The following is a 24,032-nucleotide window of genomic DNA, read 5'->3' as shown; positions in this document are numbered from 1 at the left end:
GTGTATCGCCAAAACAAAGAACCAAGTGTTCACATGCACAAGTGATATAATAACTGTGGTGGCTATATGCCAACATAACTTAAGTCAACATAATTTTGTAGTGTAGAGATGGCCTTAGTTTAGAACCCAGTGTATGAGTAATTTAGGTTATTCTCTCCAATGTGCATTAGTTTGCACTTGTCAGCAATGAATTTCATCTGCCATTGTGTTGCCCATTCACCATTATTTTTAATTAGTTCCAGCCCCTCTTTCCTTGACACTTTTGTCACATCAGTTACTTTTAGTTCCTCATTTATATCACTAGAAAATAAAAGCCCTGAGATAGATATCTCTTCATCATCCTCTATGGTGATGACAGATGCAAAGTAATTGTTTAACTTCTCAGTCATGTCTTTCTCTTCCTTAATTGCTCCCTGTGCCCCCTGATGATTCAGCAAACCCACCATTTATCTCAGTCTTTGTTTTTCATATAGTTAAAGAATTTCTTATTTATTTTTATACCCTTAGCTATTCTCCAAATTCCATCTTAGCCCTCCTAAATTCCTTCATATATGTTGCCTTCTGTAGCTTGTGCTTATTTTAGGGTTGGATTTCCATTTTCGGAAGGGTCTCTTTTGTGGCTTGAGTAAATTTTTGAACCTTGCAAGTTAGTTTACTTCTTGCCTACCTGCTTCCCTTTGTGTTGAGAAGTATGCATTACTTCTGAGACTGTTACTGTTTTGTTAAGCAGTATCCATGCCACATCTAAGGATTTTTATTTCTTTGGTTTATATATTAGCGCCTTTTTGACTAGCTTCCTCTCTCTCTCTCTCTCAACTTCCCCACCACCACCTCGCTCAAAAAATCTCCTTTTCTATAGCTTAATGTTATCATGCTAGTTTCTGGTACTTTTCCTTCCCCAAGGATGTTGAGTTTAATTATATTGTGATCACTTACAAGTGGTGCAACTGAAGTTACTTCTTGAACCAGCTCTTGTGTGTTAGCTAGGACTAAGTTGAGTATATTCTCTTTTTTTGTGTACTGTAGAACTAGCTGTTCCAATAAGCAGTCATTTAAGGCAATTGTTTTCAACTTTGGCCCTCACTACCCTCAGACACTCGGAGTGTCACCTAATCCTGTCAATTATCCCTCTAAAATACCATGAAAATCAGTCCTTTCTTACCTATATATTTCTGCACTGATCATCTCATGCTTTGGTACTGTGACTTCCTCCTTTGTCTTCCTGCTTTTTTGATTTGCTCTTCTCCAGTCTTGATAAAAACTGCAGCTAAACTTATTTTCCAATCCTGGCACTCTGACTGTGTCCCCTTCCCTCTTTAAAGCCCATCACTTGCTTCCACTCTCCATCACATCAAATTCAAGCTTCTTGTCCTCAACTTCAAGGCAGTATGTAACTGCTTCTGCCTATATATCTGCTCTTAATTCTTCCTGCTCCCCTCTTGACAGATGTGCTGTTGTTCTTATTGGTATTATGTCAGTGCTTACTGCCAACAGGCCTCAGCTGAGATCAGGAACCCATTGGCTTTGCAGTATACAAACACATACACTAGTATAAGTACACTGATGACACTTTGTGCAGTTAGTAGTAACTATCAGTTATTCTAGAGCAGGGACTGTGTCATACAAAACTGTACCACCATTCCTTTTGTTTCCTACTGCCTCTTGCCATCTTCTATAACATCACCCTCCACTTGGAATGTACTCCCTTTTTTTGCTCACCAGACAGTTTCCCTGTCCACATTCAAATCTTTCCTTAAAACACCTTCTTCCATGAGGCCTTTCAGTGGTTTCCCACCTAGTTCTGAATCATGGCATTCCACATTTTATCTTCTGCATCATGTGTGCTTTACGTAAGACTGTTGAAAGGGGAGCAAGCTATCAACTTAAAAAATTACACTTCTGTTTGAAAATGTTTTACTTATTATAGTTACAGTCGACACCAAAGATAAATGAAAAAGTATTTTTCTCTGTTCTTTCATTTTACTCAGTTAATGTGACAGCACTTTACCTTTTCAGTTTCATTGTTTTCCCCCCACAGTCATTCAGTTTCCACTGCTGATTGTGTGGGTCTTTCACACAGCAGCGGGAGAGAGAGAGAGAGAGATTTTTAAGAAATTGGATACTGTGATTATACAACCCAGAAATTAACAGGATGAACTGAAGGAGAGGTATGGTACCTTTAAATGACTGACTTTAAGATTGATATAGTCCCTTTTAAAATGTCTAAACAGAGTTTTATTTGGACTCTGGCATCTGTGGTGTGATTGCAGCATGTGTAGAGATACCCAAGTTTGCTTTGTTTTAGCTAGCTTGAGTAACAATAGCAGTGAAGCCGTGGCAACACAGGATAGCTGGTCAAGTACGTACCCAGGATCCTAGGCAGTGTTGGACAGCTCGTGCTGCTACAGCTTCAGTACTATTGTTACTTGAGGTAGATGTAAGATAATCAGTATCTCTGATTGCAGTGTAGACATACCGTGTGTCTGATACGGATTGTATGCTCCTTGACAGAGGGACTGTGTTTTTCCCCCAGTGTTTTGTACAGGACTGGCCTTACAATAGTACACTATTACATAAATAATAAACATCTGACAGCACGATTCATTCTAGGAACACCAGAGCACGTATGCTATGAAAGGGGATAGCATGCATGTACTAGTCCGTATGTAACAGGATAAGTATGAAGCTGTGGGGTTGGGTTTTTTTTATAATTTAGCACAGCTTCAAGCATAACAGTAGTTTAAAGAAAAACATATGGCTGTAACCTCAAAATAAGAATGACTAAGTTAAGGCATCTGTAAATTGTAAAGGTCAACTGAAGTGCTACATCCTACAGCAGTTAGGTCCAATAGCGTATAAAACGTGACTGAAAAAACAACATATAAATCTATTCATTAACAAAGAAAATTTAGTTTACCTTGTTCTTATAGGCAGATTTTGTTCCAATATGGATACAAATGTCACTCGTCTAGGCCAAGCTAGGTCAGCTGCTGTGTATGTGGAAAGACATGGATTGTGGAGAAAAGACAATCTATAGAAAAATCTTATCTGCAAAGAGACACGATTAATAATGTTATTTTTAAATCCCTGTGGCACTGACAATTCTTTGAATCATATCTTTCTTTCATCTACACTGAGATTGGTGTTCGTGGCTTGAGATGGGACTTTCATCTGATATCTTGTAGTATGTAGTGGTGGTGTAGCCTTGTCAGTCCCAGGATGTTAGACAAGGTGGGTGAGGTAACATCTTTTATTGGATCAAATTCTGTTGGTGAGAGAGAAGCTTTCAACCCTTCACGGAGCTCTTCTTCAGGTCTGGGAAACTTACAGTGTCATAGCTAAATACAGCTGTGAGACTCTGAGTAAGTTTCCCAGACCTGAAGAAGAGCTCTGTCTGTGTGGCTCGAAAGCTTGTCTCTCACTAACAGAAGTGATCCAATAAAATATGTTATCTTACCCCCACTCATCTTTCTTGTAGACTACTTCATAATGTGATGCAGGGAAGATAAAGTATAAGCGCTTTGAGACACAGAATGTCTTTTCATTATATGTGTATGCAGTGACTGGGACAATGGGGCACTGATTTCTGCTTGGGGTTCTAGGTCTTACTGCAATATAAATAATAAACAATAATATGTCCTTCAATATAATGAGTTATGTTACTCTGCATTTCCCTCTTTCAAGGAAAGAAGCACAATGCTTAAAAAAATCTTTAAAAAGCAGTGCATTAAGGAAGAATTGTTGGTGTGTGGGGGGGGGGATGCTTTTGTGGTCTCAGAGAATCAAGAATTTTGGAGCATTTCTGAAGAGTTAATGCCAATGCTCTAATCCAGTGGTCTCCAAAGTTTTTGGATCACGCATGCCTCACGGTGCTGCCGAAGAAAGGAGAGAGGAAGACTTACCGCAGACGGGCCACCGAAGAAAGAAGACGGGAAGACCTGCCGCAGTAGTGCCACTGGAGGGGAAGACCTGCCGTAGGCGTGCAGAGCTGCCGCGGAAGAAAAAAACCTCGGAGTGCCGTCCGGCGGCGCTCCTCCTGCCTCACACCCCCTGTGTTCCTCTGGCGCACCCCCTGGGGTACACACAACCCACTTTGGAGATCACTGCAGGAAAAGGACAAAAACAATACCGTATTTTGTTAGCCTGAAGGTGTACAATATATTTCAACTGAATATGAAAATACTAGTTCTTCTGGCTGCAATATATTGCAATAATATGTTGCAGTAACATAGCTGGTATGGCACCTATCCAGAGTTCACTACTTACCATGCTGAGTTCTCCATCAAGGGATGGATATTTTTAAGTCCCATCAGATTTCTTGTGTTCCACACATAATAAAACATAAAGCCATTGCCAAGGTTCATATCCAGACTCAGTGCTACCATGTACTATTGATTTTGTGCAGCAATCCAAAGGATGTATTTTTTTCCCCATAGTCCCATCAGACAATGTGTTCCATCACATAAATTATATAGGAGAATTTTGTTCTGAGAAGTACCTTAACTTCTCTTAGTGAAACTATATGTTTTATATCAGTACGTTATATTTTAGGTGACAGTGTGAGATTTTTCTTGTCTTCACCTTCATTTGAAGATTTTTAAAAATGATTGTGAAATTCCTGTGATTGTGTTTGAGCTATATCTTTGACACATGGTAAAGGTCTGGCATACAAGAAGTAAGGATGGATAATTTACTGAAGAACCCCGAAAACGTCCACCATAAGAGATGGAAAACATTTTGTTTTCCAGTCAGATACATTTAAATTTCAATCAGGAATGTGTTGATGCCAATAAAATACAGAATTGTCAAGGAACAGCATAGGTGCCTTTGTGGAAGGAATGGGCCTTCTGAATCACAGTGTGCTGAAGAATATAAATTCATGGATTGCTACAATGAATCTTCAGCTGAAAATCTAGAACATGTAGAAACACTCAAAAAAAAAATGGAATGGGCCAGCACAGATTTAACTTAGTGCATCTTGGCTTAACTTGGAGCTGTTTCAAGTCAAGTGTGTGATTTCAGAACTTGGATGTATTTGTCTTTACAGTTCCTCATGAAACTTGCATTTGACTGTGGAGTTCTCTATGAAGAAGCACAAAACAAATTTAAACAAAGTTAACTACATACTTCTAGCATAGGCACAGCATTTAAGTGAAATTAAATTGTAAATGTGTAAATATTTGCCTTTGATTTTGACTTCTCTTTTGTAACTTCAAGAGGCGATGACTAAATCTCACAATTGGAGAACATGCTTCCAGGTATTTCAGGCCCATGGTAAATAGGTTAAATAGGTGAAATGGGAATGTTTGTATTGAAATTTCATTTTTGAATGTTTTACAGCTCTGTTTAGAAACAAAGCAATTTCTTGAAGTGGCAGTCATAGAACGATCCCCAGGGTGGTCAACTAGTGCATGAATCATCTGATTTCTGTTGCCCACAGCATCTGATTGATTAAAAGTTTTTGTCCTTCTGTAACTGCACATTTTAATTTTTTGGGTGTCTGAGAGGCTTCTCATTTTTAAAATGCTCCCAGCTCATAAAACCAGTGTTGATAAAATATCTTTTTACCTTGCCAGAGATGAATAGTGTTATGTTCACAGCATCCACACAGAAAATTTAGCCAAAGAAATAAAATACTCTTTTTGGAAGGTTCACTACATTGTTTCTTAGAATCCAGAACCCTAATAGGCAAGAACCAAATACAGAGAGAGACAAAGCAGTCTGCTTCCCAAGGCAGCGATTCACAACTCAGCCCACCAGAGTGACTCAGATGATTTCACACTTCCTACAGATCCTCCTCCCTGCAAATGGGGGCCAGTAAACCACATATCCTTAAAGTGATAACTTGTAGTTTTAACAGTACACTACAGAAGATGGTTTTCCTCCTTCTGGCTGAACTGTTTATTTTTTTCTTCCCTAAGCCTAGCTTTTAAATAAAAGTTCACACTAGTCCTAGCATTAGTAGAAGCACATCTCCAAAGCTAGATGAATGGCAGAAGTGAACCTGTGAGTCGGTCAGGAAAAGAGCCCCCCTCCATATTAGAATTTCTCATTATTAGCCCCTCCATAACTTCACATGTAGTTGGCAGATTGCTGTATAGGGAAATGAGACACTTCTGTCAGATTTGGTAGGCTTCAGTCAATGAATCAGACTTAGTAGTACATATGGTATTGATGGGAGGACTTCAGAGATGACTGTTAGTTATACATTCCAAAGGAGGAATAACAGATAAGTATCAGACTAAGTGACTCTCAAAGGGTGAAATACCTCTTGTAAATGCTGTTGGTAGTTCCAGATGGTGGAGAAAATGTGTATTGTGACTCAGTCACTGGGGACAGATGCATTTGGTGGAAAAAACAGAGGAGAGATTTATATACACACACACAGAGAACATGAAACAATGGGTTTATCATACACACTGTAAGGAGAGTGATCACTTAAGATAAGCCATCACCAACAGCAGGGGGGGGAAGGAGGAAAACCTTTCATGGTGACAAGCAGGTAGGCTAATTCCAGCAGTTAACAAGAATATCAGAGGAACAGTGGGGGGTGGGGTGGGAGGGAGAAATACCATGGGGAAATAGTTTTACTTTGTGTAATGACTCATCCATTCCCAGTCTCTATTCAAGCCTAAGTTAATTGTATCCAGTTTGCAAATTAATTCCAATTCAGCAGTCTCTCGTTGGAGTCTGTTTTTGAAGCTTTTTTGTTGAAGTATAGCCACTCTTAGGTCTGTGATCGAGTGACCAGAGAGATTGAAGTGTTCTCCAACTGGTTTTTGAATGTTATAATTCTTGACGTCTGATTTGTGTCCATTCATTCTTTTACGTAGAGACTGTCCAGTTTGGCCAATGTACATGGCAGAGGGGCATTGCTGGCACATGATGGCATATATCACATTGGTAGATGCACAGGTGAACGAGCCTCTGATGGTGTGGCTGATGTGATTAGGCCCTATGATGGTATCCCCTGAATAGATATGTGGACAGAGTTGGCAACGGGCTTTGTTGCAAGGATAGGTTCCTGGGTTAGTGGTTCTGTTGTGTGGTGTGTGGTTGCTGGTGAGTATTTGCTTCAGATTGGGGGGCTGTCTGTAAGCAAGGACTGGTCTGTCTCCCAAGATCTGAGAGAGCGATGGCTCGTCCTTCAGGATAGGTTGTAGATCCTTGATGATGCGTTGGAGGGGTTTTAGTTGGGGGCTGAAGGTGATGGCTAGTGGCGTTCTGTTGTTTTCTTTGTTGGGCCTGTCCTGTAGTAGGTGACTTCTGGGTACTCTTCTGGCTCTGTCAATCTGTTTCTTCACTTCAGCAGGTGGGTACTGTAGTTGTAGGAATGCATGATAGAGATCTTGTAGGTGTTTGTCTCTGTCTGAGGGGTTGGAGCAAATGCGGTTATATCGTAGCGCTTGGCTGTAGACAATGGATCGAGTGGTATGATCTGGATGAAAGCTAGAGGCATGTAGGTAGGAATAGCGGTCAGTAGGTTTCCGATATAGGGTGGTGTTTATGTGACCATCACTTATTAGCACCGTAGTGTCCAGGAAGTGGATCTCTTGTGTGGACTGGTCCAGGCTGAGGTTGATGGTGGGATGGAAATTGTTGAAATCATGGTGGAATTCCTCAAGAGCTTCTTTTCCATGGGTCCAGATGATGAAGATGTCATCAATGTAGCGCAAGTAGAGTAGGGGCATTAGGGGACGAGAGCTGAGGAAGCGTTGTTCTAAGTCAGCCATAAAAATGTTGGCATACTGTGGGGCCATGCGGGTACCCATCGCAGTGCCGCTGATTTGAAGGTATACATTGTCACCAAATGTGAAATAGTTATGGGTCAGGACAAAGTCACAAAGTTCTGCCACCAGGTTAGCCGTGACAGTATCGGGGATACTGTTCCTGACGGCTTGTAGTCCATCTTTGTGTGGAATGTTGGTGTAGAGGGCTTCTACATCCATAGTGGCTAGGATGGTGTTTTTAGGAAGATCACCAATGGACTGTAGTTTCCTCAGGAAATCGGTGGTGTCTCGAAGATAGCTGGGAGTGCTGGTAACGAAGGGCCTGAGGAGGGAGTCTACATAGCCAGACAATCCTGCTGTCAGGGTGCCAATGCCTGAGATGATGGGGCGTCCAGGATTTCCAGGTTTATGGATCTTGGGTAGCAGATAGAATACCCCAGGTCCTGGCTCCAGGGGTGTGTCTGTGCGGATTTGTTCTTGTGCTTTTTCAGGGAGTTTCTTGAGCAAATGCTGTAGTTTCTTTTGGTAACTCTCAGTGGGATCAGAGGGTAATGGCTTGTAGAAAGTGGTGTTGGAGAGCTGCCTAGTAGCCTCTTGTTCATACTCTGACCTATTCATGATGACGACAGCACCTCCTTTGTCAGCCTTTTTGATTATGATGTCAGAGTTGTTTCTGAGGCTGTGGATGGCACTGTGTTCTGCATGGCTGAGGTTATGGGGTAAGCGATGCACGAGCTGAAATTGTGGAAAAGCAGCATCGCTTACCCCATAACCTCAGCCATGCAGAACACAGTGCCATCCACAGCCTCAGAAACAACTCTGACATCATAATCAAAAAGGCTGACAAAGGAGGTGCTGTCGTCATCATGAATAGGTCAGAGTATGAACAAGAGGCTACTAGGCAGCTCTCCAACACCACTTTCTACAAGCCATTACCCTCTGATCCCACTGAGAGTTACCAAAAGAAACTATAGCATTTGCTCAAGAAACTCCCTGAAAAAGCACAAGAACAAATCCGCACAGACACACCCCTGGAGCCAGGACCTGGGGTATTCTATCTGCTACCCAAGATCCATAAACCTGGAAATCCTGGACGCCCCATCATCTCAGGCATTGGCACCCTGACAGCAGGATTGTCTGGCTATGTAGACTCCCTCCTCAGGCCCTTCGTTACCAGCACTCCCAGCTATCTTCGAGACACCACCGATTTCCTGAGGAAACTACAGTCCATTGGTGATCTTCCTAAAAACACCATCCTAGCCACTATGGATGTAGAAGCCCTCTACACCAACATTCCACACAAAGATGGACTACAAGCCGTCAGGAACAGTATCCCCGATACTGTCACGGCTAACCTGGTGGCAGAACTTTGTGACTTTGTCCTGACCCATAACTATTTCACATTTGGTGACAATGTATACCTTCAAATCAGCGGCACTGCGATGGGTACCCGCATGGCCCCACAGTATGCCAACATTTTTATGGCTGACTTAGAACAACGCTTCCTCAGCTCTCGTCCCCTAATGCCCCTACTCTACTTGCGCTACATTGATGACATCTTCATCGTCTGGACCCATGGAAAAGAAGCTCTTGAGGAATTCCACCATGATTTCAACAATTTCCATCCCACCATCAACCTCAGCCTGGACCAGTCCACACAAGAGATCCACTTCCTGGACACTACGGTGCTAATAAGTGATGGTCACATAAACACCACCCTATATCGGAAACCTACTGACCGCTATTCCTACCTACATGCCTCTAGCTTTCATCCAGATCATACCACTCGATCCATTGTCTACAGCCAAGCGCTACGATATAACCGCATTTGCTCCAACCCCTCAGACAGAGACAAACACCTACAAGATCTCTATCATGCATTCCTACAACTACAGTACCCACCTGCTGAAGTGAAGAAACAGATTGACAGAGCCAGAAGAGTACCCAGAAGTCACCTACTACAGGACAGGCCCAACAAAGAAAACAACAGAACGCCACTAGCCATCACCTTCAGCCCCCAACTAAAACCCCTCCAACGCATCATCAAGGATCTACAACCTATCCTGAAGGACGAGCCATCGCTCTCTCAGATCTTGGGAGACAGACCAGTCCTTGCTTACAGACAGCCCCCCAATCTGAAGCAAATACTCACCAGCAACCACACACCACACAACAGAACCACTAACCCAGGAACCTATCCTTGCAACAAAGCCCGTTGCCAACTCTGTCCACATATCTATTCAGGGGATACCATCACAGGGCCTAATCACATCAGCCACACCATCAGAGGCTCGTTCACCTGTGCATCTACCAATGTGATATATGCCATCATGTGCCAGCAATGCCCCTCTGCCATGTACATTGGCCAAACTGGACAGTCTCTACGTAAAAGAATGAATGGACACAAATCAGACGTCAAGAATTATAACATTCAAAAACCAGTTGGAGAACACTTCAATCTCTCTGGTCACTCGATCACAGACCTAAGAGTGGCTATACTTCAACAAAAAAGCTTCAAAAACAGACTCCAACGAGAGACTGCTGAATTGGAATTAATTTGCAAACTGGATACAATTAACTTAGGCTTGAATAGAGACTGGGAATGGATGAGTCATTACACAAAGTAAAACTATTTCCCCATGGTATTTCTCCCTCCCACCCCACCCCCCACTGTTCCTCTGATATTCTTGTTAACTGCTGGAATTAGCCTACCTGCTTGTCACCATGAAAGGTTTTCCTCCTTCCCCCCCCTGCTGTTGGTGATGGCTTATCTTAAGTGATCACTCTCCTTACAGTGTGTATGATAAACCCATTGTTTCATGTTCTCTGTGTGTGTGTATATAAATCTCTCCTCTGTTTTTTCCACCAAATGCATCCGATGAAGTGAGCTGTAGCTCACGAAAGCTTATGCTCTAATAAATTTGTTAGTCTCTAAGGTGCCACAAGTACTCCTTTTCTAGTCACTGGGGAGAAAGCCTGAAGTGTTCTGAGCATGGAGATTAAGTTTAACATATATTCATTAAATTCTGACTGTTTTGAGAAAGATTACTTTATATGCTGTTCCTTTTTTACTATTCAAATCATAGATTCATAGATACTAAGGTCAGAAGGGACTATTCTGATCATCTAGTCCGACCTCCTGCACAGCGCAGGCCACAGAATCTCACCCACCCACTCCTACGAAAAACCTCACCCATGTCTGAGCTATTGAAGTCCTTAAATCATGGTTTAAAGACTTCAAGGAGCAGAGAAGCCTCCCTCAAGTCAACCATGCCCCATGCTACAGAGGAAGGCGAAAAACCTCCAGGGCCTCTCCAATCTGCCCTGGAGGAAAATTCCTTTCTGACCCCAAATATGGCAATCAGCTAAACCCTGAGCATATGGGCAAGATTCACCAGCCAGATACTACAGAAAATTCTTTCCTGGGTAACTCAGATCCCATCCATCTAATATCCCATCTCAGGGGATTAGGCCTATTCACCCTGAATATTTAAAGATCAATTACTTACCAAAATCCCATTATCCCATCATACCATCTCCTCCATAAACTTATCGAGTAGAATCTTAAAACCAGATAGATCTTTTGCCCCCACTGCTTCCCTTGGAAGGCTATTCCAAAACTTCCCTCCTCTGATGGTTAGAAACCTTCGTCTAATTTCAAGTCTAAACTTCCTGGTGGCCAGTTTATACCCATTTGTTCTTGTGTCCACATCATGTTGATCTGTTAAAAACCTATTGGTAATAGACAGCTTTTTTGTTTGCACAGTTTTTGAACCCCCGCTACGTTTCAGTTAGGAGAAACATATATTATGGATTTTTCAAACCTTCATATTATTATCATTATTTGTATTGAGGTAATGCCTCAACTTCATTGTGCTGGGTGTTATACAAACACAGAATGTGACAAACTGGGCCATAGGTTCAAATCCAAGCCTTTCAATCCTATACAGTAAATAAATTAAGTTCCATATGGAATACAGGATGATGGGGTTTTATGAGAATTTTTTATATTGAATAAGTTACCAAAAGCCAGGCTCTGGCTCACAAATCTGAAATGAGGAAATACTCAAAAGTATTTAAATTAAAAATATGTAAAACTATTAAATATTAAATAAATGAAGTGAATACCTAACAAGTAACAAATATAGCGGATGTTTCAAAACAAGTGTTCTCTTCAGAGATATACTACCTGGGGGAAAAATAATTCAAAAGCTTTAAGTCACAAAATGAAACAGCTTAATCATTGACATCTCCTTAAAAATTAATCCTTACCTGCCTTGTATGAACATTAAAGATCCCTTCAGTCTTTTGGTAGGAGTTGAGTTTTGTTCTCCTAGTGCTTCTGTGTTGTTGAGGGGCTGGGGTTTTGTTCTTTGTTGGTTTTAGGTTTTTTGTAAAGCTCTTCAGAATGAACGATACTATATAAATGTAAAATACAATATAACAACAAGCTCTCCTTTCAGCTTCACTTACTTTCTCCTGATCAGTGTCAGAAGGATTATCTTAAACTGTGAATGACTTGTCCTCAAGAAGTCTCACATTAGAAACATTGTTGCCAGCCATTTATGTGTATACACCTATACACCTGGGATGTCATTTTTAGAAGATCATCTTTACCTTTCCTTTTCTACCTTCTGGGTTTCTCAGCATTCCTATCACACCCCAAAGCATTTTCCACTCTCCCTTGAGTTTTACTAACTTTAGAGACCTCCCTGCCGTCCTTTGTTGTAGCTACCATTTTTCTACAAGAAGAGGTTGTTACAGTTGCTCTTTAGCCAGCCTAAGTTTATAGAGGTCAGTAAACAGGGGGGTCATTGTTTGAGCAAGAATTGAAGCAGTGACAGCTTGTTTGCTATTTTATTGTTGTATGCTGCTAGCCAAATTGACCAGTTCAGATAGGACAACGGAAGTAGCTCATGAGTTATTATGAACCTATTGTGGCAGATTTCAAAAATATTGCAGACTCAATATATGAAACTCAGACCTAGTAAGATCTTGCTATTGTTATGAAGGTTCTGAAGGTTCTGTCTGCAGGGGAATCATAAGCTTTGAACAATGCTAATAAAATCTACAGATTCAGTAAATTCTAACAGAGATTTGTTTTGTTGTGGGCTCCATAAAGGGAAAGTTACTATATGTCATTATACAGCTTTGTGGTCTGAAAGCTACTTAATGCGTTGTATATGATATCATAAAAGTGGGTGTTCTTGCAAAGAATAGGATTTATTTTAGGGTAAATGAAAAACAGACTGAGCTTTCTAATCATGTGTGGACAGGAAATTTATTTTGTACCAGTTGGCTGTTTTGCTCATTTTTTATTTTGCTGGCATTTGAACTATTCAAGGGGTCATAGCTTCCTTTCACAAGAGGTCAGTTACTTTTTGTGAAAAGACTGGAATAAGATTTATCCATAAACATAGAGAATAAAAATAAAGCTATAAAATAATTGATCTGAAATCTATTGTTATCCATCCTTATCAGCAATGTTATTCCATCTGAGGACATTTTGAGTCCCCTTGGTGCAACTCTCCTCAGGGTGTATAGAGTCTAGCTGAAAGGCCGATGTAATTTGGCAAAAGGAGAGAGGAGAAAGATAGACAGCCAATTCTAGTCCCCAGCCAACCATGCTATCAAGATTGAACCTGCCAGAGACTTGCTCCTGGTGGAAGTATAGAGGTTTTGTATTTGTTTTTCATACTTTTTATTTCTGAGTCTGTTTTTGCAGTACTGTCTCTAACTTTATGTTGGATTGACCAGGACTAGAGAGTCAGTAAAAAGTTACCTACAGTGAGCTCCAGTCTCAGTTTTGATTGGTCACTGTCATTTTGTTTTTTAAAGGTATTACGGTTACATAATTCTTAAGTGTAAAAAATCAGCAAAATGTATGTGATTTTTTTTAGTATTCATGATACATTAAATGCAAATAGTACTGCAGTCACACTAAGACTATAAAAAACTTCTGAATACAAATTATATAAATTAAAGCAGAATGACCAAAGTTGACAAGTATCGCGTTGCTTGCCTTGCAAATAAATGCTCAAGAAATACGTTATGAGTTTCATGTATAAAGAGTTCCTCGTGCTTTTACAGATTAACATCAGTAACTGAAAACACTGATTAAGACTAAAGTATAAAATGCTGTTTTTTTCCTCAGATACAGTCTCTCAGATCATGTACGATAATTGCTTTTTTCTAGGATATCACCTCCTCTCAGTTTCTACTTGTTTAGCAGTGTTCAATGACTATCTTAATTCTGATCTTTCAAATGTACCCTTATATGTTGGGTGGTTACTCAGAATTCTCAGAAAATTAAAATATGGAGAGAAATGGTGACTTAAAAATCAGTGATTTTTCTTCACCATCTATTTTCTATATACTTGAATGTTATGAAACCTTTTCCTGGCATAACCAGCCAATAAAAATACTTTTGATCAGTATAAATGCAGGTTACCCAATTTATTAGGTTATGCTTAGCAGCAATGATTGCCACCAAAAAATCATCATTTGCCAATCTGAAATTGACAGTTGTTATGCTTAGCCCTGGAGACATCAGTGATGGCAGTTTATTTTGAATTACATCTCAATTTTCAAAGTAGCAGCCGTGTTAGTCTGTATTCGCAAAAAGAAAAGGAGTACTTGTGGCACCTTAGAGACTAACAAATTTATTTGAGCATAAGCTTTTGTGAGCTACAGCTCATTTCATCGGATGCATTCAGTAGAAAATACAGTGGGGAGATTTATATACATAGAGACCATGAAACAATGGGTGTTACCATACACCAGTAACCAGAGTGATCACTTAAGGTGAGCTATTACTAGCAGGAGGGGGGAGGGGGAAGAGCCTTTTGTAGTGATAATCCAGGTGGGCCATTTCCAGCAGTTGACAAGAACGTCTGAGGAACAGTGGTGAGTGGGGATAAACATGGGGAAATAGTTTTACTTTGTGAAATGACCCATCCACTCCCAGTCTCTATTCAAGCCTAAGTTAATTGTATCCAGTTTGCAAATTAATTCCAGTTCAGCAGTCTCTCCTTGGAGTCTGTTTTTGAAGTTTTTTTGTTGAAGTATTGCCACTTTCAGGTCTGTAATCAAGTGACCAGAGAGATTGAAGTGTTCTCCAACTGGTTTTTGAATGTTATAATTCTTGATGTCTGATTTGTGTCCATTTATTCTTTTACATAGAGACTGTCCAGTTTGACCAATGTACATGGCAGAGGGGCATTGCTGGCTCATGATGGTATATATCACATTGGTAGATGCGCAGATGAACGAGCCTCTGATAGTGTGGCTGATGTGATTAGGCCCTATGATTGTGTCCACTGAATAGATATGTGGACACAGTTGGCAACGGGCTTTGTTGCAAGGATAGGTTCCTGGGTTAGTGGTTCTGTTGTGTGGTGTGTGGTTGCTGATGAGTATTTGCTTCAGATTGGGGGGCTGTCTGTATGCAAGGACTGGCCTGTCCCCCAAGATCTGTGAGAGTGATGGGTCGTCCTTCAGGATAGGTTGTAGATCCTTGATGATGCATTGCAGAGGATTTAGTTGGGGGCTGAAGGTGATGGGTAATGGTGTTCTGTTATTTTCTTTGTTGGGCCTGTCCTTTAGTAGGTGACTTCTGGGTATTCTTCTGGCTCTGTCAATCTGTTTCTTCACTTCAGCAGGTGAGTATTGTAGTTGTAAGAATGCTTGATAGAGATCTTGTAGGTGTTAGTCTCTGTCTGAGGGGTTGGAGCAAATGCGGTTGTATTTTAGAGCTTGGCTGTAGACAATGGCTCGTGTGGTCTGGATGAAAGCTGGAGGCTTGTAGGTAGGAATAGTGGTCAATAGGTTTCCGGTATAGGGTGGTGTTTATGTGACCATCGCGTATTAGCACCGTAGTGTCCAGGAAGTGGATCTCTTGTGTGGACTGGTCCAGGCTGAGGTTGATGGTGGGATGGAAATTGTTGAAATCATGGTGGAATTCCTCAAGAGCTTCTTTTCCATGGGTCCAGATGATGAAGATGTCATCAATGTAGCGCAAGTAGAGTAGGGGCATTAGGGGACGAGAGCTGAGGAAGCGTTGTTCTAAGTCAGCCATAAAAATGTTGGCATAGTGTGGGGCCAGGTGGGTACCCATAGTAAAAGTTGTCTTTTTTTATGTTATTGCAGGATAACTAATATAGATATTTAACATTGTGCACAGCCTTGAACATTAGAATCTCTTTTACAGACAGAAGGATTGTGTACCAGGAATCCTGAGTTCTCTCTTATTCTTTCTAGACAAGATATCAAAGGATCTTTAACTTTAATGTAAACAGTCACCAAAGATGGAAAAGGAGGAATCTTGGTTTAAGATATCTTTGAAAGACAACACTTCAATGAATTATTATAATAGAAGATCCTGAGACAATTTGGCCCAGAGATGAAAGTGCTACCAAATAATCTACATTGACACTTATTCCAATGAAAAGTGTGTTGATTTGAGGTGGGCTGGAGAAATTTAAGCATTTTCCTTTTCATGAAACAGTTTTTAAAAATACTAAATTTCCAATGTAAAATGAGTTATTTTATTTGAATCTCAGAGTGAAAGTTGAATCCCTTTGTTTCCTGAAGTTCCTTGGTCTCTGGGTTATTCTATGATCAACATTATGTATAATGTCTTGGGACACTGAAGTAGTCTGTTAACTAGCTAGGTATTGTTCAATTCAGATGAAAATATGAACCTGGCCACATACTGGATCTGCAAGGTCTTTGAAAATCCCTTCATTACATAAAATTCAGCCTTGTGTATTTCACTTAATAGTGGTGGATATTCAAATTTCTGATTCATCAGTATATAGTTTTGCTTCTTTTATAGGAAGGGATTACAATGATTTAAGAGTGCAAGCAAATGTATGTGAAAGTGATGGCAAAGCTGTGACTGAACTCCTTCAGAATTTGCTATAATTTACTTTTAAATGGCTTATTTTTAAAAATTTGTGTGGCTGTTCTTTCTTTCCTCTTTGATGTACTGCAAATAAATCACATGATATTTTTTCTGTATAGGCTGATGCAGGTGAAAGAAATGTATTGTCTCTTCCAAGCCATTTGAATGGCCTCAGCTCTTGGAAGTTATCTAACATTGTCACTGCAGCTATGCTATCTATAATGAAAGGTTGAGCTCCTTGCTAAAATTGTATTCTTGAGAGGCCTGGCATTTGAAGAAATCATATGTAAAACAGAGAACAGTTAATATGTCATTGGCTCTGAAGGGCTTAACAAAACAACCCTTTGTTTAGAAATTCCTTCTTTCCTCTCATTCAATATATACCACAAACAAGAGATAAGCGGGATTCATATGTTCTCGGACTCCAAAGTTTAGTTGCAATTTGATTATTTCTCTAAAAATCAGAATATAAATGACAGGACATATGCATAACTTGATCAGACAGGAATATGATGCGTTAAATATAATGGCTAGGTTTGACCTATGCGTATTTATTTTCTTCTACTAGTTGTTTTTATACTTTGTGTTACTTTTTGTTTGTCCCTGTTGGCCTGTGTAGGGATATGGGGGAGCCAGTATTTTAACACTAAAAATTTAATGCAAAATAAATAAAAAACATTTTAAAAGTTACTTAAAAATAAAATACATTGTTCAATAATGTGGTTTCAAGGCAGCAGCATTCAAAGACTTACACCGTTCCTTTAAATAAATCCTAATTATATGTAGAAATGTATCAAGTACATTAGCACATGTAGGTTGGCATCTTATTCTGTTGCAGTGCAAAACAAACTTCCCTTTTAACTACTGGATGCTATCCTTCTCCCCATGACTTATTTAAGCCCACAAGAGTTTATGTACTCCTTGTGACAGATGGACAATATCCTGGACAAATTTCAGTGAATTCAATTAAACCTTATTGAATTAAGTTTAACATCTTTGTTCATTGATTTAAAATGCAAATGGTTATATACTGTTGGGGATTGCAAGGACCTTTTGAAACAATGTGAACTTTTAAGATTAAGGGGGTTTCTCTAGTCTAGGAGGAGGGGGTAAATACTACTTTAATTTCTCTGGTTCTCAACCCTGTGAAGCCATCCCCTGGAGATGTGCACATATGCTAGTCCAAGGGTTCTCAAACTTCATTGCACTGCAACCGCCTTTTCACAATAAAATTACTATATGACCCCAGGAGCGGGGACCAAAGCCTGAGCCCACAGGAACCCTGACATCCAGGACAGCAGAGGAGGGGGACAAAGCCCAAGCCCCACCGCCCTGGGTGCAAGGGGGCAAAGCCGAGCCTAAGGACTACAGCCCTGTCGCAGGAGGCCTGTAACCTGAGCCCCGCCACCCTGGGCTCAAGCCGAAGCCTGAGCCCCACTCCCCAGAGCTGAAGCCCTTGGGGTTCGGCCCTGCGTGGTGTGGCTCAGGCTTCGGCTTTGGCCTGGAGACCCAGCAAGTCTAACACCCTACTTTGGGGTCCCGACTCACAGTTTGAGAACCGCTGTACTAGTCCAAATGGGATTCTCCATGGACCAGCAGACAAAGAAAGGATTTTTGGATAAATAGCCTGGTTTTAAATTCGCCCGTTGCCTTTTTCCTACTCCAGCAAATGGACAGGAGCCAGTCCATGTTTACTGAGGTCCCATAAGATTAAGTGCTTGTTCTGAGCTGAAGCTGTGATGAACTTGTAACCACAAAGAATCCCTCTTGGGTGGGGGGTTTGAAGGACTGCTCCTGCCAGAGCCCATGTTAATTTGGGGTTAATTCTGGTAAGCTTATTAGCATGCTTCTAGGTTCTTGTATTGATTTTAATATGTTTTCTCTGTAGTGCTTTTACCTTAAGAATAAAATAGGCTTCCATAAAAAGAGCTGTGCAGTAATTTATAACTGGTGACAATCACTCTGTTATCAGTCTCTGAAGAGAAAGCAAGCAGGTGTGCTTGGGCAGCCTGCCTCTGCTGGGAATGATACAATGAAGGCAGGGAACTGTGCCGCTTGGAAAAATCCCATTCAGAAGGAAGAGAGATGTGGATCTCGCCCAGAAAGGCAATGGTAGGAGAGCTGGAAGCCTGAGAGTGAGTGGCCTTGCTGGACCTTTGAGGGGAAATACGGGTGTGGTTACCCTGCACTGTGGCACTCCTTAGCACCACCTGTTGAGAAACTAAGTATGTGAAAGTCAGTTGCCTGTCCAATTGCCATTTTTACACAGCCTTTCATCAGAGGTGCATCAGTGTAAATCTAGAGGTGTAAATCTAACTCTATGTGATCTACAATAGCTTGAGATTACTTGCTATTTCAGTTATGAAAAGGATTCTGTCTATCTATTTTTCATCATGCTAAGGTTGTAAATAACTGTATGGCTCTGTTGCATAAAATGAAAGCAAGTCAAATATTAATCCCATTCTTAAAGATTTATTACATGAACATTGGTCTTTGTGATGTCTTGACACAAAGATTTTGTTCTCCTTTACAGTTTGTCTGTTAATATGACTTTAAACAGGTTCTTTCCTTTCCCTTCTGAGGCACTAGGCCAGCATAAACCGCAAAACTTCTAGAAGTTGTGTAGATAACCTTTAGGTACTGAGTATTTCATTTTACTGGATGGAATAATTCCTATTTTATAAACACTTGACTTGTTAAATACTGGAACCTTTCCAAGCACTGGAGAAGCTTGTTGAGGCAGGAATGCTAAAAGATGACTTTTTAACAGTTTATTCAGGAAAATAACAGGGTGCCAGACCTGTGATAACTTCCTGAAACTATATACACAATTCCTTTTGCTAGCTGAGATTCTCTTAATTTCAGCACTAAGCAGTAGGTTAATATGTTATCATCATTAGAAGCTGGCTTTATTAGGGAAAGAGGAGGGGGAAGGAAAGGCATCTGCTGTTAGGTCATACTAGGAACATGCAACTAATTATTTGGATAGTCCACAATAATTTATTTCTCTAAATTAGTCATACCATTTCACACACCGTAACCCAAATTTTGGGGTTTGATATCCAACTTTTATACTGGATGGAAACTTATATTTATGTAATATTTCATATTTAAGAATCATCTTACAAAGGACCGCAGTGTTTGCTGTCATTAAAATTGGTGTCCTTGGTTGGTAGATAATAAACAGTGAGGGACAAGAGAGTTTGTAACACCAACTGATACAAGCAAATCTCTCTCTCCTTTACCCTCCTACCAATTCCTCTAGTCACATACTTACAATGGGAATCGTGGGGACGGTGGGGGTGGAGAGAGGCAGGGATTTATGTGAATGATTCATGCAACATGTCCCTCAAGGCAGTTGGTTTAGATATACTTAAGTGTTAAAAAATGTACTTAAAAAAATTAGTGATAATTTTTCTTTTTAATTTATAGTTTAAACTGCACATCAAGATAAAATAAAAATCAAAGATCAGCTTTTTATGTCACTATATTTACTGCTAAGATTAACCAAAGTTACTATATATGATTGCAGAAGAAGTCCATGCATGAAATGTAATAAATTCACCACTGCTTGCAAATTCCTATGTGCTGTTGTAAATATTATCTAACTGGGATTGTAACCAACTTGAGGCAGCGACCCTGTCTTTTGTTTATTCATGGACATCTATGGCACTCTGTAAATAATCAGTGATGAGGATGATATTTTGTCCAATGCAGTGATATCATGTGGCTGAACCTGTGAATAGTTAAAGTTTTGTTTTATAGAATACCTTTTATACCTATCCCCAAGTACTTTACAAAGAAATGCCAACAATACAGTGTCTTTGTAGGCAAAAACGTCAGCTGTAAAATTCTCAGCTGTAGCTTACATACAGCTTTGGACATTCAAACCTATTTTACTGACAAGGTGAAAATTGTCTGGAACAACGGTTCTCAAACTGTGAGTTATGACCCCATTTTAATGAGGTCACCAGGGCTGGTGGGGCTCAGGTAACAGCCCCCCCACCTGGGGCTGAAGCCCTTAGGTTTTGGCTTTGGCCCCCCTGCCAGGGCAGCGGGGCTCGGGCAGGCTCAGGCTTCATTCCCACCTCTTGGGGTCATGTAGTAATTTTTGTTGTTAGAAAGGGGTCGCGGTGCAATGAAGTTTGAGAACTCCGGTCTAGAACATCACTTATCACTGACACAGTGCTATGGGATCTTTTAATTTTAATCTGGACAAACACCAATGATGGCCAGAAGGAGGACACCCCTCTATCTATGCCAAGCACTGGCAATAAGCCCTATTACTGGGGTCACAGGATGGTACAGGTATAGGTCGCCTTGACTCACTTTTCCATTTAGTAGCAAAAGTAATAAAGACAAAAACAGGAGGAGCACATGAGAATGCTGCATCTTTAAACTGCATGACATGACATGGTGGAGAAAAGAAATTTGTGTCACTAGAAAATCAGAATGGGTTTATGAAAAATATCCTGGATAGTGGTAAATTTTGTGCAAATCAGGTTAAACAGCATCCAAACTATTACCTGAAGCATGGGATTCACATATGATCTTAGTAAGGATAAAGAATTTGGTTGCACCTTTCTGCATATGCCAAAGCTTATGTAGAGACTCATCTGGGAAAACATTAGTATAGTGTTACACTAACTAGGGGAAAGACTGCAGTCTCAGCATCAGCCTGAGGCTACAGTGTCACAGTGTTGTTCCTAATATAGCAGAAGCCTTCACAGCCTTACTGGTTTTCTATTCAGAAGTAGGGTTGCCAACCTTCCAGGATTGGCCTGGAATCTCACAGAATCGGCATCAATCGGCTGGTGACTAATGAAAGAAATCCTGGAGATTTTAATAGGATATTTTAAGAAAATGACATTATGTCACATTGGGGAAAAAATATCTCCCGGAATAGTTTCAGTCAGAGTTGGGAACCCTATCCTAGATGCTACCAAAGAAAGCTGCCCATAAAGGAGGAGTGCTCAGTTTCTGAGAAATTCAGCATAAAAAACATGGTGCTGTCTCGTTCTCAACATCAGTAACTTAAAGCAACTGAATCAAATGAACTGAAGAGGCATCAGTGAGTAGTGACAGAAGGAGCTTTGTTCCATAAACATTTTTGCATAGCAATGTGAACTTACTCAATAGACTGATGCATACTGCACAGTGTCACTGAATAAAGACACCCACGCAAGTCTTTTAGAGACACGAGGCAATTTATCCATTTAGTTAAGAATGCTCTGAAACACCCTGTCAGTTGGCATTTTCTCCCCACAGCTTTTGGAAATCAAGCTGATGTGACTGACTCAAAAGCCACAGATTGCTAAAAGTATGACTTAAGCTTCCCTAAGGCAAGCCAGAAAATGAAGAATAAATTCATTATCTCATTTGAGAAGCCAGATCTGCACTTACAGCTTAATTTTTGAACCATTTCATGATGAGGTTTTACCAGTTTTTCCATTAAATTGCAAATCTTGACATTAATATGTATATATGATACTCTTCTCAGCCCATGATCACCAAACAAAGAGAGTTCCCACCGATCCAAGGTTTGGCTCTAGAAATAGAAATATATTATTGGCTGGGTGGTTGTTGTCATGTGAAGTCATTCATCTTCACTTAAAGTAGAAAAATACTACTTCAGGAGGAAAAAGGAAGCAGCTTACTTAGGACTGATAAGTATCTTGGTTATGGGGCTAACTGCATCTTTGTCCCCTGTCTGGTTTCTCATCTCAGGTGTTTGGCCTCTTGTTCTTACCTGTTTCAGACTGGAATCTCAATTCTTCCACTCTTAGACCAGGACCCAGGTATGCTATTCTGTACTCAGTGCTTATCAAACTGCAATTCTGACTGGGGTTCGGGAAGCAGTGACCAGTGATATTGGCCATCACCCTCCTTAAAACAAAAGGATTTTTATTTAGGAGTTGGAAGTAAGCATTAGAAGAAAGGAGATTTTAAAACAAACATCCTACTTGCACATTTAATCTTATCTTATCTTATCTTGTACTTCACTACAAGCTAAGTTAGACACCCTTTCTTCTTAAGTTTCAGGAACAGAAAAGAAACCAACTTAAATTCTTCTAGAAAGCCCAGATCTTCTTATATCTGAGGGTCTCTCAGTCTGACTCACCCTCTTCAAACTGGTTTCAGTGCTCTCCATGGAGAGGGGGCTTGATTCACAAAGGGTGTGCCTATACTGCAGTTGGGAGCATGCCTCTCAGCCTGGGTAGATAGGCACATGTTAACTCCGCTCGTGCTAGTGCACTAAAAATAGCAGTGTCGACATTGTGGCATGGATGGCAGCATTGTGGCATGGATGTTTGGACTCAGGAGATCAGGCAGGCTTGTACTTGAGCAGCTATGATCCCACTCTCCTCTTCTGGCCTCTCTGGAGTGGCTAGTGCATCAGGGAGCAGTGCCTGCCCTAGGGAGAGGATGGGGACTGCTATTATGCCTGGCCTCTGCCTCTGAGTTGCAGGAGGATAGGAGGAGTTGCTTACGAATTGATAGTTTGCTTTGATTTAAATGAAATACCTGCAACTTGTGAGTATTCACACACAACATGTGAACGGGAAATGTTCAACAAGAACTAGCTATTAAAGTCTATGATAAGTTTATAAGCTTATTTGCTTATATTGGAGAAAAGGACTGGCACACCTGTATGCTGAGTGAAAACTGGATCTGTGCATTTGCTGTTGAGTAAGAAATACTACAGGTCTTGGCATGGTAACTATACTGGAGGGTTCAAGATAATAAGCTTTATACAATGATAAATTAAAACACTGGTTTTACTGAAGGTAAAACTGATAGTTGGTAAGTGATTTTCAAAAGCTTGTTTTAATAAACAAAACTAAAAGCAAGTTATATCTTGTATGAAACCACACAAAAAACTTTTCAAGTTATCACCTTGACAACACAGTGCTCAATAAATCTATTGCTAAAGTTGGGCACTACTGGCAAGATACTAAATGCCTTTGTTGGGGTACTGAGAACCGTCAACTCCTGATTAAGTCAGTTCACAATTGGTGAAGAAGTCAGTGTGAGTGGTCGGTCTTCCAGGATCTGGCCCAAATTGGTTTCTGGAAGGTGTGGAGTGCGCTTAACTTTCACTTGCTTCTGTGTCTCTCAGGACAGGACCCATCTTTTTGCTGTCTTCTCTTGAATTTTTGTATTAATTTTGCTGACTTTGCCTGTAATAGATTTATCTTATTTATCTTTCACTATCTCATAGAATCATAGAATATCAGGGTTGGAAGGGACCCCAGAAGGTCATCTAGTCCAACCCCCTGCTCAAAGCAGGACCAAGTCCCAGTTAAATCATCCTAGCCAGGGCTTTGTCAAGCCTGACCTTAAAAACCTCTAAGGAAGGAGATTCTACCACCTCCCTAGGTAACGCATTCCAGTGT

The 24,032-nt window shown here is 40.5% G+C and overlaps 1 protein-coding gene across 6 annotated transcripts in view; it reads left to right on the top strand.

Moving 5' to 3' along the window:
- The window catches only part of B3GNTL1 (UDP-GlcNAc:betaGal beta-1,3-N-acetylglucosaminyltransferase like 1), a 320,641-nt gene that overhangs the window by 203,901 nt on the left and 92,708 nt on the right, over positions 1 to 24,032 (top strand). The window contains exon 1 of one of the 6 annotated variants that reach the window (XM_043497519.1): positions 17,347 to 17,357. The exons of the other annotated variants lie outside the window; for them this stretch is intronic. The gene's annotated coding sequence lies outside the window, so the exon portion shown is untranslated. Of the gene's footprint in view, positions 1 to 17,346; positions 17,358 to 24,032 lie in introns of those variants that run through there. 6 annotated transcript variants of the gene reach the window in all.

This window comes from Dermochelys coriacea, chromosome 14, assembly GCF_009764565.3.
Source record: "Dermochelys coriacea isolate rDerCor1 chromosome 14, rDerCor1.pri.v4, whole genome shotgun sequence".
In the NCBI taxonomy this organism is placed as follows: domain Eukaryota; kingdom Metazoa; phylum Chordata; order Testudines; family Dermochelyidae; genus Dermochelys; species Dermochelys coriacea.
This window is presented reverse-complemented; position numbering and strand designations above follow the sequence as displayed.